The sequence below is a fragment of the Meriones unguiculatus genome, chromosome 14 (assembly GCF_030254825.1).
Source record: "Meriones unguiculatus strain TT.TT164.6M chromosome 14, Bangor_MerUng_6.1, whole genome shotgun sequence".
Classification (NCBI taxonomy): domain Eukaryota; kingdom Metazoa; phylum Chordata; class Mammalia; order Rodentia; family Muridae; genus Meriones; species Meriones unguiculatus.
Window position 1 is genome coordinate 49324825 of NC_083361.1, and position 12492 is coordinate 49337316.

General features: G+C 41.5%; 3 non-coding genes across 3 annotated transcripts; all 3 read right to left on the minus strand.

The window, feature by feature from the left end:
* Positions 1-2418: 2418 nt before the first annotated feature.
* On the minus strand, positions 2419-2483 carry LOC132647433 (small nucleolar RNA SNORD109A). The gene has a single exon (XR_009585801.1). It is a non-coding gene; the product is annotated as a small nucleolar RNA SNORD109A (small nucleolar RNA).
* Positions 2484-5971: 3488 nt separating this feature from the next.
* LOC132647758 (small nucleolar RNA SNORD109A) lies at positions 5972-6036 on the minus strand. Its single transcript, XR_009586101.1, has one exon. It is a non-coding gene; the product is annotated as a small nucleolar RNA SNORD109A (small nucleolar RNA).
* A 3523-nt stretch (positions 6037-9559) lies between these two features.
* Positions 9560-9624, minus strand: LOC132647286 (small nucleolar RNA SNORD109A). Its single transcript, XR_009585654.1, has one exon. It is a non-coding gene; the product is annotated as a small nucleolar RNA SNORD109A (small nucleolar RNA).
* Between the last annotated feature and the right edge of the window lie 2868 nt (positions 9625-12492).

Genomic DNA, 12492 nt, shown 5'->3' on the forward strand with positions numbered 1-12492 from the left:
CTTCTGGATATATTATTTAGAATTGGAAGCTTCAAGGGTAGCTACAAAAGAAAGTCACATAGTCCAATAACTTCACCCAACTAATGGTTTTCCAAATGCACATCAACATACTAATGGTATTAGGTAGTATCCTTGTCACTTGCTTGGGTTGGGACTACCTAGCTAAGTCCCCTACAATGCCAGGGCCATAACAAGTGTTCCACCAGCAAGAGGCAAGATGAAGCCTAGGTTGTTTAGCCATAAGAGGGACGTCAAATGATTCTCATCTCTAGAGGTACACAGTAGGTAAATATTTAGTCAGCCGAGACTGCAGCCTGCCTACAAACAAAAGACACCATGGGAAGCAGCGTCACTGCTTACCTGTCCTGCCAGAAGGGAAGCACCTCTCCAAGTTTTAGCCTGCAACATAATAAGTATGAAGGTTATCAGAAAAGGAAATGCGTCTAGGCAACCTTGACTTTCTAAAGTGTCCCGACCTTCAAGTCTGCCAGCCGTTCAGTATTTCCCAGAACCAACTATTGAATTCATTTCCTCCCTTCCAATCCCCTCAGATTTTAGCCACTGTGGCAAAAATTTCTCTTCTTCTGATGGCTTCCTCAAAAGCTGTCTGTGAGAGCATCTTTGCCAGTGCCAGCAGACACAGTGTGGACCCCTCTCAGTGGGCAGCAAGGAAGTTCAACAAAGCAAAGAAGAGGCACTGCCTATAGCATTGCAGTATGGTCATTCTTAACTCCTCCTCGTTTCTCAAAGTCAAAACGAACAAGTTGCACAGAGGTTAAAATCAGTAAGCCCTATGGTATCTTTGAGATTTCAGGGTGTCATTGAAATTTATGCTCTGTGCATGGAATTCTTTCCTTGTTTATCCAACAGAGTATTCCATAATTGACTTTAGATTTCTTCCATGCCATGCAACCTCATCTTGGAAGAGAGGGGAATCCAAAGGTGCCTTTTTGTCTACATGTATGTTACCATGTCTCGATTCATGGAACTGAAGTCTTCCACTTGGAAGAGCGTTGGAATCATCTACCATGCTTCAGGTTAAATCTGATGAAAAGAAGATGTTTTGTACGCACTAACTGACTAGCCCGTGGTCAAATACACATGGGTTGCTTTTTTTCAAGTATGTTGTACTACACATCTGAGATTACATGATGTCCTTGATTGGATATTCAAGCTTCAACCATGGCTTTAGAAATTGTGTATCCAGCAAGTGTTACCAAGAGTCCTATTCTCCAACTTCGTAAAAGTCTGTTAGTAGTAAGATATATATATATACATATATTTGTGTGTCAGTTGCACAGAGGTACATATATTTGTGTGTCAGTTGCATAGTAGTAAGATATATATATATATATATATATATATATATATATATATATATACATATATGTGTGTGTCAGTTCTGAATTAATTGTGTTCATCATGAGGAAGTTAAGAAGATTCAGTGTGTGGTTCTTTCTTGTTTCATTGAAGAGTTAGCGCATCTGATCCATTATCAGGATTGTGGGTCTACCAGCTAGCAACATGTTCTTTAGAAATATTTTCCTTGTTTCATAAAGGAATAGTTGTTTTCATAGATCTTGGGTAACACCCAAATTTTGTTAGAATAGATGATTTGCATCTGTGTGAGAGCGGCAATAAGAGGATGAATGTACCCAGGAGGAAAAGAAAAACAACAACAACAAGTAACAGAAAGCAAAGCCCAATTGTCATTTCTCATGATGGATCAACTGAGATGGTTTCCATGCGAGAAAGAGATAGGTAAACACAACATGCTCTGGAAGATTTTGGCAGCTAAGACATAAATGATGAACACCAATAAAACTAGGGAATGTCTCAAACAGGTGCCCTGGTTTCTCACCTAGCCATTATTATCTAGAATTTACCCAGCCTCCAACAGGAAAGACCATTTCAATTTTCCCTCTATATAAATTGAATGATCCTTTAATTATTAGTTATACGTCAGCCTTTACACAACTTTGGGAAAAGTGCGAGGGCAGTCATTGTCCTCCAATATTCTTGGGACTACTGGCATGAGCCCTAACCTCCCAGCCTGACACTTTACCACATATGTGCAAGGGTACATCGCCGGAGACTAGGAATGAGCAGCACGTTCTAATTCATCAGTTCTTACATATTTTTTGAGTACGTCATTTGCACCTACAGTCATCTCTACCTGATATATGTGCCTACTCCTATAGTAAAGGTTGTCTTCCTATCACTTGGAATCATTTCTATCTCTTTGAAAATAGAAAGCAATGAAGATTGTATCAAACCAAGTATGGGTATTGTTATGAGGCCTTTTTCGAAAAATCTCAGAATCTGATGCCATACTGCACAGTTCTCATCTTCTCTGAAGAGGGAAGAGTGCAAGGCAGGCTCTGAACTCCTCATGGGTCTCACGAGGACCTCATATCTGGACCTCAGATCGCATCTGTTCAAGTCAGTCAACGTCCTCAGAGACCTGTTGTCATCATAGATTCAGAAAGGCCTTCGCTCAACACATGAGTTTTCACCTACCAAGTGAAATCCCAGAGAGCTAGACTCCTGGGCCTTGACAAGGAAGTTCAAAACTGTGCAGGAGGCATGTAGCTCATTCTGTCAAAGGTTCTGGGGAAACACAGAGGACAGGATTAAAGAGCCTTTCCCCTTTGACACCATATGAGAAAAATAGAGGTCAACACATTGCCTTTGGTGGGTGTCACTGGCCCCAAATCGGGTACCTGTGAATGTTCCTTGAATTTATGTATTTAATCTTTACAACAAAGATTTGGTAAGAATAGAGAAAACATTCAAGAAAGCAAAATGACTTTTTTTCCTATCTAGATAAGATTTTTCAACATCCTAATTTGCGGTTTTGATTCTATGCTCGTCATGTTAACCCGCCTTTACACTTCCTCCTCAGGTTCCCTGTCTTCCATGTATGTTCCTCTCCATCTTACAGTGCACAGTATTGAGCCTTCCAGTTGTCCTGCAATTGTCAATGCTCTGGAGGATTTTGTGATGTATGTCCCATGACCACCAGCTCCTTCCATATTTCCTTGGACAACAAAAAGCAACACACAGGCCAAGCTATATTTTGGTCCATATACATCACCAGGTATCCAACAGGACATTGACAGGGACAGGAGTTGGGTTCTGTGTGCCTGATTCCTGAACCTTCTCTTCTTATCACCTCTGATGTCATGTTTCTTCAAATGAACTCAACACCACCCAGGTTCCAAGATGAAGGAAGGCATTGCATTTAATACCAAAAATATTCTTAGTTTTGTTTTGTTTTGTTCTGACAATGGACAACTAGATTTCTGGCTCAACATAATCCATAATCATTTATAAAAAGAATAAATATGGTTCATTGTCAGCTCTGTTTGGGTTTTTGAAAACTTTATGGCAATTCACCTGAATTTTAGAGGGCAAGATTGCATGTTTCCATGCTACTTACAAGGAAGTGAAAACGCATGGGTTGCTCTCTTAGTATCCACGCCAGAGGATCAATGATAGATGAAATTTGTGAGGGTTATTGTTCTGTGCTCTAGGGGTCTAGACTCCTAACACCCTATCATCTTCCTTTGGGTTCCACACCTGTCAGGGCAGAAATAAAAGTTTAATTCTTTGAGCTTGAACGTCGATAAGGGAAGGAGCTGGGAGAAGGCTTTTCTTAGTACTTCTGGATATATTATTTAGAATTGGAAGCTTCAATGGTAGCTTCAAAAGGAAGTCAAATATTCCAATAACTTCACCCAACTGTTGGTTTTCCAAATGCACCTCAAAATACTAATGGTATTAGTTAGTATCCTTGTCACTTGCTTGGGTTTGGTCTACCTAGCTAAGTCCCCTACAATGCCAGGGCCATAGCAAGTGTTCCACCATCAATAGGCAAGATGAAGCCTAGGTTGTTTAGCCATGAGAGGGATGTTAAATAAATCTCATCTCTTGTGGTACACAGTAGGTAAATATTTAGTCAGGCGAGAATGCAGCCTGTCTACAAACAAAAGACACAATGGGAAGCAGCGTCACTTACCTGTCCTGCCAGAAGGGAAGCACCTCTCCAAGTTTTAGCCTGCAACATAATAAGTATGAAGGTTATCAGAAAATGAAATGCGTCTAGGCAACCTTGACTTTCTAAAGTGACCCGACCTTCAAGTCTGCCAGAACTTCAGTGTTTCCCAGAACCAACTATTGAATTCATTTCCTCCCTTCCAATCCCCTCAGATTTTAGCCACTGTGGCAAGGATTTCTCTTCTTCTGATGACTTCCTCAGAAGCTGTCTGTGAGAGCATCTTTGCCAGTGCCAGCAGGCACAGTGTGGACGCCTCTCAGTGGGCAGCGAGGAAGTTGGACAAAGCAAAGAAGAAGCAGTGAGTATAGCATTGCAGTATGGTCATTCTTAACTCCTCCTTTCTCAAAGTCAAAACGACCAAGTTGCACAGAGGTGAAAGTCAGTAAGCCCAATGGTATCTTCGAGATTTCAGGGTGTCATTGAAATTTGTCCTCTGTGCATGGAATTCTCTCCTTGTTTATTCAACAGAGTGTTCCATAATTGACTTTAGATTTCTTCCCTGCCATGCAACCTCATCTTGGAAGAGAGGGGAATCTAAAGGTACCTTTTTGTCTACATGTATGTTACCATGTCTCTATTCATAGAACTCAAGTCTTCCACTTGGAAGAGCGTTGGAATCATCTACCATGCTTCATGTTAAATCTGATGAAAAGAAGATGTTTTCTATGCACTAACTGACTCGCCCGTGGTTAAATACACTGGGTTGCTTTTTATCGAGTATGTTGTACTACACATCTGAGATTACATGATGTCCTTGATTGGATATTCAAGCTTCAACCATGGCTTTAGAAATTGTGTATCCAGCAAGTGTTACCAAGAGTCCTATGCTACAGCTTCGTAAAAGTCTGTTAGTAGTAAGATATATATATATATACATATATGTGTGTGTCAGTTCTGAATTAATTGTGTTCATCATGAGGATGTTAAGAAGATTCAGTATGTGGTTCTTTCTTGTTTCATTGAAGAGTTAGCGCATCTGATTCATTATCAGGATTGTAGGTCTACCAGCTAGCAACATGTTCTTTAGAAATATCTTTCCTTGTTTCATAAAGGAATAGTTGTTTTCATAGATCTTGGGTAACACGCAAATTTTGTTAGAATAGATGATTTGCATCTGTGTGAGAACGGCAATAAGAGGATGAATGTACCCAGCAGGAAAACAGAAACAACAACAACAAATAACAGAATGCAAAGCCCAATTGTCATTTCTCATGATGGATCAACTGAGATGGTTTCCATGCGAGAGAGAGAAAGGTAAACACAACATGCTCTGGAAGATTTTGGGAGCTAAGACATAAATGATGAACACCAATAAAACTAGGGAATGTCTCCAACAGGTGCCCTGGCTTCTCACCTAGCCATTATTATCTAGAATTTACCCAGCCTCCAACAGGAAAGACCATTTCAATTTTCACTCTATATAAATTGAATGATCCTTTAATTATTAGTTATACGTCAGCCTTTACACAACTTTGGGTAAAGTGCGATGGCAGTCCTTGTCCTCCAATATTCTTGGGACTACTGGCATGAGCCCTAACCTCCCCTCCTGACACTTTACCAAATATGTGCAAGGGTACATCGCCGGAGACTAGGAATGAGCAGCACGTTCGAATTCATCTGTTCTTACATATTTTTTGAGTACGTCATTTGCACCAACAGTCATCTCTACCTGATATATGTGCCTACTCCTATAGTAAAGGTTGTCTCCCTATCACTTGGAATCATTTCTATCTCTTTGAAAATAGAAAGCAAGTAAGATTGTATCAAACAAAGTATGGGTACTGTTATGAGGCCTTTTTCGAAAAATCTCACAATGTGATGCCATACTGCACAGTTCTCATCCTCTCTGAAGAGGGAAGAGTGCAAGGCAGGCTCTGAAATCCTCATGGGTCTCACGAGGACCTCATATCTGGACCTCAGATCGCATCTGTTCAAGTCAGTCAACGTCCTCAGATACCTGTTGTCATCATAGATCCAGAAAGGCCTTCGCTCAACACATGAGTTTTCACCTACCAAGTGAAACCCCAGAGAGCTAGACTCCTGGGCCTTGACAAGGAAGTTCAAAACTGTGCAGGAGGCATGTCGCTCATTCTGTCAAACGTTCTGTGGAAACACAGAGTACAGGATTAAAGAGCCTTTCCCCTTTGACACCATATGAGAAAAATAGAGGTCAACACATTGCCTTTGGTGGGTGTCACTGGCCCCAAATCGGGTACCTGTGAATGTTCCCTGAACTTATGTATTTAATCTTTACAACAAAGATTTGGTAAGAATAGAGAAAACATTCAAGAAAGCAAAATGACTTTTTTTCCTATCTAGATAAGATTTTTCAACATCCTAATTTGCGGTTTTGATTCTATGCTCTTCATGTTAACCCGCCTTTACACTTCCTCCTCCTGTTCCCTGTCTTCCATGTATGTTCCTCTCCATCTTACAGTGCCCAGTACTGAGCCTTCCAGTTGTCCTGGAATTGTCAATGCTCTGGAGGATTTTGTGATATATGTCGCATGACCACCAGCTCCTTCCATATTTCCTTGGACAACAAAAAGCAACACACAGGCCAAGCTACATTTTGGTCCATATACATCTCCAGGTATCCCACAGGACATTGACAGGGACAGGAGTTGGGTTCTGTGTGCCTGATTCCTGAATCTTCTCTTCGTATCACCTCTCATATCATGTTTCTTCAAATGAACTCAACACCACCCAGTTTCCAAGATGAAGGAATGCATTGCATTTAATACCAGAAATATTCTTAGTTTTGTTTAGTTTTGTTCTGACAATGGACAACTAGATTTCTGGCTCAACATAATCCATAATCATTTATAAAAAGAATAAATACGGTTCATTGTCAGCTCTGTTTGGGTTTTCGAAAACTTTATGGCAATTCACCTGAATTTTAGAGGGCAAGATTGCATGTTTCCATGCTACTTACAAGGAAGTGAAAACGCATGGGTGGCTCTCTTAGTATCCACGCCAGAGCATCAAGGATAGATGAAATTTGTGAGGGTTATTGTTCTGTGCTCTACGGGTCTAGACTCCTAACACCCAATCATCTTCCTTTGGGTTCCACACATGTCAAGGCAGAAAGAAGAGTTTAATTCTTTGAGCTTGAATGTCCATAAGGGAAGGAGCTGGGAGAAGGCTTTTCTTAGTACTTCTGGATATATTATTTAGAATTGGAAGCTTCAATGGTAGCTTCAAATGATAGTCAAATATGCCAATAACTTCACCCAACTGTTGGTTTTCCAAATGCACCTCAAAATACTAATGGTATTAGTTAGTATCCTTGTCACTTGCTTGGGTTGGGACTACCTAGCTAAGTCCCCTACAATGCCAGGGCCATAGCAAGTGTTCCACCATCAAGAGGAAAGACGAAGCCTAGGTTGTTTAGTCATGAGAGGGACGTTAAATAAATCTCATCTCTTGTGGTACACAGTAGGTAAATATTTAGTCAGGCGAGAATGCAGCCTGTCTACAAACAAAAGACACAATGGGAAGCAGCGTCACTTACCTGTCCTGCCAGAAGGGAAGCACCTCTCCAAGTTTTAGCCTGCAACATAATAAGTATGAAGGTTATCAGAAAAGGAAATGCGTCTAGGCAACCTTGACTTTCTAAAGTGTCCCGACCTTCAAGTCTGCCAGCAGTTGAGTCTTTCCCAGAACCCACTATTGAATTCATTTCCTCCCTTCCAATCCCCTCAGATTTTAGCCACTGTGGCAAGGATTTCTCTTCTTCTGATGACTTCCTCAGAAGCTGTCTGTGAGAGCATCTTTGCCAGTGCCAGCAGGCACAGTGTGGACGCCTCTCAGTGGGCAGCGAGGAAGTTGGACAAAGCAAAGAAGAAGCAGTGAGTATAGCATTGCAGTATGGTCATTCTTAACTCCTCCTTTCTCAAAGTCAAAACGACCAAGTTGCACAGAGGTGAAAGTCAGTAAGCCCAATTGTATCTTTGAGATTTCAGGGTGTGATTGAAATTTGTCCTCTGTGCATGGAATTCTCTCCTTGTTTATTCAACAGAGTGTTCCATAATTGACTTTAGATTTCTTCCCTGCCATGCAACCTCATCTTGGAAGAGAGGGGAAACCAAAGGTACCTTTTTGTCTACCTGTATGTTACCATGTCTCGATTCATGGAACTCAAGTCTTCCACTTGGAAGAGCGTTGGAATCATCTACCATGCTTCATGTTAAATCTGATGAAAAGAAGATGTTTTCTACGCACTAACTGACTAGCCCGTGGTCAAATACAATGGGTTGCTTTTTATCGAGTATGTTGTACTACACATCTGAGATTACATGATGTCCTTCATTGGATATTCAAGCTTCAACCATGGCTTTAGAAATTGTGTATCCAGCAAGTGTTACCAAGAGTCCTATACTCCAGCTTCGTAAAAGTCTCTTAGTAGCAAGATATATATATATATATATATATATATATATATATATATATATACATATATGTGTGTGTCAGTTCTGAATTAATTGTGTTCATCATGAGGATGTTAAGAATATTCAGGGTGTGGTTCTTTCTTGTTTCATTGGAGAGTTAGCACGTCTGATCCATTATCAGGATTGTGGGTCTACCAGCTAGCAACATGTTCTTTAGAAATATCTTTCCTTATTTCATAAAGGATTAGTTGTTTTCATAGATCTTGGGTAACACGCAAATTTTGTTAGAATAGATGATTTGCATCTGTGTGAGAGTGGCAATAAGAGGATGAATGTACCCAGGAGGAAAACAGAAACAACAACAACAAATAACAGAAAGCAAAGCCCAATTTTCATTTCTCATGATGGATCAACTGAGATGGTTTCCATGCGAGAGAGAGATAGGTAAACACAACATGCTCTGGAAGATTTTGGCAGCTAAGACATAAATGATGAACACCAATAAAACTAGGGAATGTCTCCAACAGGTGCCCTGGCTTCTCACCTAGCCATTATTATCTAGAATTTACCCAGCCTCCAACAGGAAAGACCATTTCAATTTTCCCTCTATATAAATTGAATGATCCTTTAATTATTAGTTATACGTCAGCCTTTACACAACTTTGGGTAAAGTTCGAGGGCAGTCATTGTCCTCCAATATTCTTGGGACTACTGGCATGAGCCCTAACCTCCCCTCCTGACACTTTACCACATATGTGCAAGGGTACATCGCCGGAGACTAGGAATGAGCAGCACGTTCTTACATATAATTCATCAGTTCTTACATATTTTTTGAGTACGTCATTTGCACCTACAGTCATCTCTACCTGATATATGTGCCTACTCCTATAGTAAAGGTTTTCTCCCTATCACTTGGAATCATTGCTATGTCTTTGAAAATAGAAAGCAATGAAGATTGTATCAAACCAAGTATGGGTACTGTTATGAGGCCTTTTTCGAAAAATCTCAGAATCTGATGCCATACTGCACAGTTCTCATCCTCTCTGAAGAGGGAAGAGTGCAAGGCAGGCTCTGAAATCCTCATGGGTATCACGAGGACCTCATATCTGGACCTCAGATCGCATCTGTTCAAGTCAGTCAACGTCCTCAGAGACCTGTTGTCATCATAGATCCAGAAAGGCCTTCGCTCAACACATGAGTTTTCACCTACCAAGTGAAACCCCAGAGAGCTAGACTCCCGGGCCTTGACAAGGGAGTTCAAAACTGTACAGGAGGCATGTAGCTCATTCTGTCAAAGGTTCTGGGGAAACACAGAGGACAGGATTAAAGAGCCTTTCCCCTTTGACACCATATGAGAAAAATAGAGGTCAACACATTGCCTTTGGTGGGTGTCACTGGCCCCAAATCGGGTACCTGTGAATGTTCCCTGAACTTATGTATTTAATCTTTACAACAAAGATTTGGTAAGAATAGAGAAAACATTCAAGAAAGCAAAATGACTTTTTTTCCTATCTAGATAAGATTTTTTCAACATCCTTATTTGCGATTTTGATTCTATGCTCTTCATGTTAACCCGCCTTTACACTTCCTACTCCTGTTCCCTGTCTTCCATGTATGTTCCTCTCCATCTTACAGTGCCCAGTATTGAGCCTTCCAGTTGTCCTGCAATTGTCAATGCTCTGGAGGATTTTGTGATGTATGTCGCATGACCACCAGCTTCTTCCATATTTCCTTGGACAACAAAAAGCAACACACAGGCCAAGCTACATTTTGGTCCATATACATCACCAGGTATCCCACAGGACATTGACAGGGACAGGAGTTGGGTTCTGTGTGCCTGATTCCTGAACCTTCTCTTCGTATCACCTCTCATGTCATGTTTCTTCAAATGAACTCAACCCCACCCAGTTTCCAAGATGAAGGAAGGCATTGCATTTAATACCAAAAATATTCTTAGTTTTGTTTTGTTTTGTTCTGACAATGGACAGAACTAGATTTCTGGCTCAACATAATCCATAATCATTTATAAAAAGAATAAACATGGTTCATTGTCAGCTCTGTTTGGGTTTTCGAAAACTTTATGGCAATTCACCTGAATTTTAGAGGGCAAGATTGCATGTTTCCATGCTACTTAAAAGGAAGTGAAAACGCATGGGTGGCTCTCTTAGTATCCACGCCAGAGGATCAAGGATAGATGAAATTTGTGAGGGTTATTGTTCTGTGCTCTAGGGGTCTAGACTCCTAACACCCTATCATCTTCCTTTGGGTTCCACACCTGTCAGGGCAGAAATAAGAGTTTAATTCTTTGAGCTTGAATGTCGATAAGGGAAGGAGCTGGGAGAAAGCTTTTCTTAGTCCTTCTGGATATATTTTTTAGAATTGGAAGCTTCAATGGTAGCTTCAAAAGAAAGTCAAATATGCCAATAACTTTACCCAACTGTTGGTTTTCCAAATGCACCTCAAAATACTAATGGTATTAGGTAATATCCTTGTCACTTGCTTGGGGTGGGACTACCTAGCTAAGTCCCCTACAATGCCAGGGCCATAGCAAGTGTTCCACCATCAAGAGGCAAGACGAAGCCTAGGTTGTTTAGCCATGAGAGGGACGTTAAATAATTCTCATCTCTTGTGGTACACAGTAGGTAAATATTTCGTCAGGCGAGAATGCAGCCTGCCTACAAACAAAAGACACAATGGGAAGCAGCGTCACTTACCTGTCCTGCCAGAAGGGAAGCACCTCTCCAAGTTTTAGCCTGCAACATAATAAGTATGAAGGTTATCAGAAAAGGAAATGCGTCTAGGCAACCTTGACTTTCTAAAGTGTCCCGACCTTCAAGTCTGCCAGCACTTCAGTCTTTCCCAGAACCAACTATTGAATTCATTTCCTGCCTTCCAATCCCCTCAGATTTTAGCCACTGTGGCAAAAATTTTCTTCTTCTGATGGCTTCCTCAAAAGCTGTCTGTGAGAGCATCTTTGCCAGTGCCAGCAGACACAGTGTGGACGCCTCTCAGTGGGCAGCAGGGAAGTTGGACAAAGCATAGAAGAGGCACTGCCTATAGCATTGCAGTATGGTCATTCTTTTTTTTTTTTTTTTTTCAATGCTGTTTATTCAGGAACATTGAAGAATCCTCGGGCCCTGGGGAAAGTCAGCCCACAGCTTAAATAGCCTCTGGGTAGCCAACCCAGGCGTGCCACGGGGGCAATGCAGATAGGTCCACATACATGGAAGCAAGCCAGATCCTCGGCCTTAGCCAAATGTGGAGTTGTTCGTGACAGAGAGCACTCACCATCAGGAAGGTGAAAGGCGGAAACCAGCTCCATCTTTAAGGCATAGCATTCCGCAGCTCTCTACAGTTCCCCCTTTTTGTTTTAGACGCATCAGGCAAGAGTAGAGGTCTGATCTCTGATATTAGAAATAAATTGGGACTTTGTACAGATGTTCATTTAGGTGTCATCCACCCAAAGAGCATCAGACCCGTCCGATACCTTTTTCTCAGAGGCGGGACCTGGGGCATCAACCTGCATCCAATCAGACATGGTCTTCTCTGGGTCCAAAGCGGCTGACCCTGAGTGCAGTGCTTAGCCTCGCATCCTGAGCTTATCATTTTAGCTTTTTCTGGTATCCAACCATGCTTGGGGGAATGTCCTGCTTCATGGCTGTAAAGACCTGAATGATCATGGCTGCATCACACTGTTGTGATTCTCTAATCTTGCATATATACCACAGGCAAACCAAGGAGACCAACACCAGAAGGCCTGCTAACACTCCCATGCCCGCCCATTCCTTCAGATGGTTCATTGCTGCAGCAATCCATGTTGATAATCCTGTGGCTAGTCCTGCGTCCACTCTGGTAGAATTTACTGTGACAATGGCCACTCTCAGCTGCTCCATCGTAGTATCGAATTCTCCAGTCCAATTATCTAAAATATAGCTCGACAATTGTTTAGACAGATTTGCAGCACAGGAAAAATTCTCATGTTGTATGCTAGTGACACAAAGTCCAGCATACTTTCATTGACAGCCAGCTTGAGCGATTTGC